Below are 8,197 nucleotides of genomic sequence, written 5' to 3' on the forward strand. Positions count from 1 at the left end.
TCAGTCAAAATTTAATCTCCTTTTGGGAGAAATAACCCGGCACAAAGGAGGGCCGTGACAGAGAAAGTTGTATTTTACGAGGACGCTTTGGTCACTTGATGTAATTGAGAGGGGATGTGCAGAGAGCTCACTCTCCCTATTACTCTCTTCCACTCCAGACCCTTCTGCTTTACAGGGTTTCATCTTCACAATGTTATTGAGTCCTAAAACACACCTGCTCCCACAGTGCCACGGCCTCGCTCTGCCACTAAACGCTAAGTGCTTCGGCTTGTCTTTAAGACCGCGAGCTCTGTGGGAACTGTTGCTCCATTATAGCACTGTATAAAATTTTAGAAGGCTTAATGTTTATTTCTGCCTGGATGGTGCTGTAGTACACCTCAAAATGCCTCTGATTTAAGAGTGTGTGTATTTTTGAGTTACTGTTAGTCAGCATGAACAGTGACATTTTCATTAGCAGGGAAAAAGTGACCTTTCCGGAGCAAAATACAGTGTGTTGTAATAATGTTAAAGTCTGTCTCCCACACACACTAATGCTGTGAGACCTGATAGTGCTGCTTTGTTTTAAATGAAAATAAATCCATCTTGGCAATGAAATTAAATATTGCATAAGATTCAAATGAGATCAAAACCATCAGGAATTTATCTGTACTAATAAAAGTAAATAGTCTGTCAGCATTCAGACTTAAGGTTTCAGTATACTTCAAGTGCTTGTTAGATTGTCCTTCATCTTCTGAAACCCGCTTTTCTGATGGTGGATTCTGAAAAGCTGCATCCAATAATTTGCGCAACTTTTCCAAACAGAGAATCCAAAAACCAGGACCACTTCATGCAGTCATTTGTCAGCTGTGACACTGTGTAACCATAGGCTTTGAACTTCTCTCAGACTCTTCTTTGACTCTTCAAACTGCTTCTATTACTCATGAAAAACTAAGTGCAACATTATTAATGGCTTTACCTGGAGAGTCAAAAAATTTTGAGGACCGCTTGATACAAAAATACACTTTCTGGCTCTCCCTGGAGAATATATTCATGTATTAGCGCATAAGTTGTGGGCAATAGTCCTTCAGAGCACTGGGTGTTTTTTTGGGATAATGGGAAAAATAGCATGGCACCCAGCTAGTTTGTTCTGATATTTGTTCAACAAATACCTTGTCAGTCACTCGAACTTTAAAGTCCTTGACTGTCCTTCGAAAGTCTCTTTTATCATCTGATTTAGCTTCAGACAAAATGAATGAATGAAAGCCTCGTGAGACATCTGCTCACCTTACGTTGGTCCTTAATTAACTTTGCTGCAGTGGCACCACAAAACAGGAGAGAAACATACAGTATAAGTAATGAAGTAATGCATATGTGGCTACAACATTTTTAATCAGCTACATTCACTTTTTACCTGTTAAACGTCAGATTTTAACACATCAAATTTTAAGCTTACATCAAATGAATTATTTTGCATTATTAGCTTTTTTATTGCATGAAGTAATAATGTCATATCTGAATTAATTATCAATATATCATTAAAACAGAACACTTACACATAATTAGTATGGTCACTACATTTTTTATAAGCAAGACGAGTAATTGATGATATTTTTCAAGTATGTTGCCTAACATTTCTGAGGACTGATGGTCAGACAGTATGTTATAGGACCTTGTTTGTTTGAAGCATACTGAGGCCTTTGACATCATCAAACTCATCTTTGGAGTAAATGCTGTGTAAAACTACATAATAAATATATCAGCATGACATGCTGTCACTGCTCTTCCCCAAATCATACAACACAGGACATAAACAGGCCTTCATCATTTCAGAACCATTATTTCAGTCGGTCTGATGTTAAAGACTTAACCCACTTCCTCTTTTGGACACATTTTGGCCACAAACTTGTTGAGGCGAAGGCCTAATGGGGAAAATGTTGTTTCTGGAGGGAGTCCAACAAGGCCAACACAAGCGGCTTGATGAACAGTGCTGTCGTAGCAAAAGCGTTAATGTGCAGGCTTTGGAGAATTATGATGAGGTTAGCTTAGCGCCCAGTGGAATGCATAATGCCAACAGCATTTGTTTATGTCACTTTGGGTTTTAATGAGAGAGGAATAAGTTATTAAATGACTCTCTGGTGTGGCTGGACATCAATAAAACAATGTTGCAGTTGGAGAAGTTACGAGCAATTGATTATAGCATTGAAGGTCAAGGCCACATCATTCAGTCCTGTGACTCACCCACATACACTGACATGTGAAGGGGAAAAAACACTCTAGATTAAGCGATTTACAGTGTTTGTGTGTGTTTGGACTTGACTTTAAGCTACTGCTCATGAGACTGCAACACTGTCTGCATGTATGAATTGATGAACGCTTTAATCATTTCTCCCCACTCCTCCCATGCTGTTGTCCCTAGTGGGAAAACATGCATAGCGGCACATTGTTCTACCATGCAGGCATCCCAGTGGACAACTCCCCTCGACTCCCCCCTTCATCTGACTCTCTGTGGGATGGCTGAAATGGAGACGTCAGTGCAGCAGAGACAGTGAAGCTGCTGTGCTGCTGAGGCTCCAGTTACCTGGCAGCACATCTTAACTCTCAGCAGTCAGAAGTGAAGCACTGATGCGTGTACAGAGGGAATGTAAAGCTTCCTTTGTGAGACCTGGACAGAGCAAACAGAGCAAGTTCATAGATTCAACAATTAAAACTGCGGCTCCTTTCTACTGTAAGAAGAGAATGAAAGTGGATTCTGCTCAAAGAGAAGCAGGATTTATATGTGGTACAGTAGTCAATGTTGGAAAACAATCATTTATGGTGCTATATCTTAAAGGAGCAATATGTAATATTTTTGTTTTGGCTTTTGCCTTTATTTTTGATAGTGACAGCTGAAGATACAACAGGAAACAGGCTAGAGAGAGGGGGGATAATATACAGTAAATGGGCCACAGGCGGAAGTTGAACCAGCAGCCGCTGCAGAGGATTGATAGCCTCAGTATATGGGACACACGCTCTAGCAGCTGAGCTATAGGGGAACCTCATTCCTCATTGATTTGAACTCAATAACACAAGTTATTGACCAGAATAGATATTTCAAAGGAGGATGATGTGGCTGTAATATTTTTGACAGAGAAGTGAGCATTTCAACTTTGCATTTCCTTAGTCTCTGATGACATATCACGGTCATTTGATGAATTATTACAGCAAATATATTACAATTTCTCCTTTAAGACAACCCATATCTATAATACTAGCCCACTAATACAGCCTCTGCCCTAACTTCAAACCCTCAATTTTTCTTGTTTTGTTTGTGCTGCCCCCACCCTCCCCACATCATCTCTCTCTGCTATTGCAGATGCTGTATAAATAAGCAAGCAGTTTGCTGCCAGTGTGTGAAATTGTTCTTATCTATCTCTGCCATTAGAGAGTGGGTTCTATTATAAAGCTTTGCATTATTCAGTGAGCCTGAGAGACTGATCATTATGGATTTCAGCCCTTTTCCACACCAGCCCCTAGAGTCCAGCTCGGCCTGGCAGCCGTTGCATGTGTAGATCTGACCTTGCGCTCCAAACAATCTGAATGTTGGGGTTTGAAGGGGGAATGGGCCAGCTCCAGACTGTGTGTGCATTCCCTGCCAAACATGACAGTACAACATACCAAACTATGTTGGCTGCAACTATCCCACCATCGTAATTTGCTTTAAGAAATAAAAAATGGCTTTGTGAAAATAAAGTCGACCTTAACAATATGCCAGTTTCCAAAGTTCTTGGCAACAAATTAAATTAGTTACAAATTAGTTACACTCTGGAAAGCTCAGTAAAAGCTGATTGACATCTAATGCAATTTTTCTCCGTGTTACAGCAGACTAAGTGGCAGGCACATGGTGAGAATGAGAGAAAACATGGCTGAACATATGGTGCTTCAGCACTTTTTTTTATGCGTGGGATAGGAGATGAATATTGAATAGCTATACGTAGCAAGCTGCTCATCCCTTACTGTAACCTGACTGTATCAGAGGTGGGCTGTCTCCTGGTGGGAAGCACTGCTCAGCTTGATCATCAGTATTATATTGTGCACATCAAAAGCTACTCCATTTGCTCCCATTTGGTAAATGAGTATTCTATTGGTGCTGGTCTGATAAAGATAATGACTGAAGCATTACTTGTTGTTCTGCAGCCATTCAGACTATGAGCGCTAATGACAACTATTGCTTGGTCTTTAATGTGCATGTGCTGAGATAAGGATTTGTTATATGCCTGTCTTAGGCCCCAGCAATTAGACTCTGCCATTAACCATTTGTTATATCCGCTGTTTCTCGCCTTCAGCTTGGCACCTTGCTGATTACAATGTGCTGGATCAATAATTAAACAAATTAAGGCGGACTGCTGGGTCAATTTCCATCCCATCTCAGCCTGCGGCTGCCGCAACATCATGCATGAGTCTAAAACCCCTCTTGAAATGCAAAAGCACAAAATTAAAGACCTGCTGAAAATGTTTGGACTGCACATTTGTTTCCTGGGTTCTGCTTGATGGCACAGTTTTACGCAGCGCTCTGCCACACTGATGCGACAGGGAGGGAGAAGTCATTTTTCTCAAAGCAGGCGGTAACTCTTCACTTGGCAGCAAACCTGTGACTTTTATATAAAGACTCCATTCTGAGACAAGCAGTACAGTGGTTGATGACTGTGGATAAATGCCACTCTTACTGGCAGAGGTGGAAAAAGACAATGTACTGGACAACTGTGTGACAGAGATTTAATCTTATAGCACAGCACTGGAGAAGGGAAATTTGGCATTTTTCTACACTGCTTTTGACTAATACAAGGCTTCATGCAATAAGAAGATGCATCGAAATGAACTAAAAGTTGGCCTACACCCTTATTTCAGTATTTTAATGAATTAGTCTTTTTAATACTGACGTACATACAAAATGTAAACATATACAGTATAAAATAGAGGTAAGACCTTTTAAATGAGGGTTTATATGTGGTTTTATATAATTGTGCAGAGGATTTGGATACATTTTCCATTTTATTAACTAGGTGGTCAAGACAATAGAGATGATAGACTTCTACTATTTTTTACATACCCTAAATAGGAATATCTCACCTGTACCCAATTTGAAAAACTTTTTTTCAACAGCATTGTTGAAAAAGAAGGATGCCACACACTTTTTCAAAAAAACAAAACAAATAAACAAAACCCCCACACATATAATGTAGTTTTAAGTAGTGGCTACAGTGACTAATTTTCGCCTTTTCAGGTACAAAGTGGTATTACAACACGACAGGATGGCTGACTGTCATGCTAACCTCAGTAGATATCTCTGCAATGCAATGCATAGACGTATTAATGCCAAACCTATTATTTATTCACATTCTGTTGATAATATCAATTAAGTTTTGGATATTTTAAAGGTGTGTCAGATGTATGGGGGATCTATTGGCAGAATATGGCAGAAATTAAATGTAATATTCATAAGTATGTTTTCATTAACGTACGGTCATCTAAAAATAAGAATCAATGTGTTTTTGTTACCTTAGAATGAGACATTTACATCTACAGGACTGCAGATCCTCTTCTGTGGAGGCTCCCATGTTGCACCGCCATGTTTCTACAGCTCAGAACAAACACCGGCTCTAGACATGTTTTTTTTTGTGAGTTTCAGGCAGTATTCACTCACTAGATGCTTGGAAGGGCAAAGTGAGGCGAGCCGTGTTCAGGAAGTTCTAATATGTGACCTCACCACTAGATGCCGCTATATCCTACAGACTGGTCCTTTAAACTTAAATTCTTAAATATTATTCCAACCTGTTATCAATTTCTACTCAACACTTCTTGTCTCAGGTGATGTGAGTGATGAGACGAGTGCTGTTTCCTACTCACATTGCTTAATTTGAATAGTTTTTAGAGGCAACCAAAAATGGAAGAAGCAAAACTTGAGAACATTTAAAAAGCAAATACAGAAATATGTTTATTTTCTCATCATCTTATTATTTTTATACACTGCTTTAGGCAAAACTTTGGGTTCTGGATGCACCCTGAAACTTTAGAGGTGATTACCCATAAATTTCTAACAGTCTTTGGCCTTATCTGTATGCTGCCCTGCACTGTAACGCCAAGAATCTTAAGTTCACGTTTAGTTCAGTTTTGGTTGTTTTGCTGTTTCCACACAGAAGCATGACCTCTCTACGTCATCATCACTGTGGGTGATTAGTTCTCCTAACATGATCTATGTCAGAGTGTTTGAGCTCTCTCCTATCTTATTTATTAATGCAGAGCTGCGGGGGTAGTTAGTTATGTAACAGTTTGTTTAATTATTTGGAGACATTTCACTTTCCTTTTAGTGCCTCCGTCTTGTTGTGGTGGGGTTTAACATAACTGCTATCAACACATCCAAGCAGCCCAGAGCTCCTCTGTATCAGGCTGTGTGTGAACTGCATTAGAGACTTTGCTCTGCTTCTGTTAACACATCTGTCTCTGTTCGTCTTCACTCAGAAGTATGGAAGATAACACACACTCTGTACATTCAACAACAGCTTCTCATTATAGAATAGGGGAGAGCAGCGGATCTTGTCAAACAGGTAAGTTGTCACGTTGGTTATATCTCCAACACCTGAGGGTGCCATCTGACACATCTAACAGTTACATGTGCAACTCGCTGTTCTTGAGTCATTTTGCTCAACTAAACTGCACTATTTATGCACTCAAACTTTGATAAGTAAGCTCAGTTATTTCATTATTGCACAGAGTAAAGGAGAGAAAATATGTATGTTAATACCTAAACCAAATGTCACAAAATGTTAAGCGAGGGAAGAGGATAAAAAAAAGAAAGGAAATTGGACCCAAAGTGCAGAATTGGATACTGCGCAGGTAGGTCAAATAATTTATGAATAAAAGTCAATGAACAAAAATGTACAGAGCAGTCCAACAAAGGCAGACAAATTCAAAAGGGGAAGCATGGAACATCAAAATCCAGAAAACAAGCAATTATCCACAATAACTCAGATGGGAAAAAACACTGGGGAAAGATCCACAAGAAGAAACAAGGAGACTATGAACTGGACTAAATTCACTGGGAGGCTAAACATGGGCAGGTGGAAACAATCAGAAATCAAGAGGGCAGGAAAACAGACAATGACAGGAAGTGAAACCAGATGCAAGAGGGAAGGAACTACAAAATAAAATAGTTAACAACGTAACTAAAACCCCAAACCATGACACCAAAGTCCTGTACTGAAGCTAGCTTGTGGTATAGCTAACAATAGCACACATCACTCTGGGGTTGTCACATGTGACAACTTACCCCAGAATGTATTATCCAGCTGCAGCCCTGAAGAAGCAGACTTTTCTTACTGCTAAAGATGGTGCATATAAACAACAGTGTGTGCACTGATATACTGCTTCACACAGCAATAGTAGCAGTGATTAAACTGTTTTAAGTGATGTGGCCACAAAATGGTCAAAATAAACAGGAGTGTATGAATACACAAACAGGAGGAGAAAAATAAAGCCTGCAAAAATGGCTCGAAATTATGAACGAAAGACCAACAATGACAGCATCCACTCTGACATAATGCTATGGGCAGTGAGGCAGGCAGAGATGGAAATATTAATATTAAACATCCATCCAAATAAATCAGATATACTGTTTTTATATGACTCTTCATTGTGACAGTTTACCCCACTCCACATGGTGTGACAACTTACCCGATAATGGGACAACTTATGACCAATGCACATTCTGTACTTCATTATTTATAACCCTGTATTAAAGTGAGATGTAAAAATCTAGACATCATACATTTGTGCACAACAAATTTATTACTTACTTTAATACAAAAAAATGACTGACTGTGATGTACTGAGACCAAGAAATTGAAGCGAAAGCAAAAAGTGTGACAAGATGCCCTGGTGTCCCCCAGGCCGCACAAACAGTAAAATACACTCTTACTTCTGTAATTGTTTGGGGAAATTCGAGTAGCTGGTTGTTCTCTGACCCCACTGACAAGCAAACACTGTAAACACTGTAAGCCACATTATCCGGCGCGAGCGTGGAGTACGATTTTCACACACACACACACACACACACACACACACACACACACACACACACACACACACACACACACACAGAGGGAGAGAGAGAGAGAGAGATGGAGGTGGCGATGGGGACTCCGACCGTGGGACAGGCTCCTGTGGAAGACTGGGAACAGCTTTC

This window comes from Lutjanus erythropterus, chromosome 3 (genome assembly GCF_056507025.1).
Source record: "Lutjanus erythropterus isolate fLutEry1 chromosome 3, fLutEry1.hap2, whole genome shotgun sequence".
Taxonomy (NCBI): Eukaryota; Metazoa; Chordata; class Actinopteri; order Lutjaniformes; family Lutjanidae; genus Lutjanus; species Lutjanus erythropterus.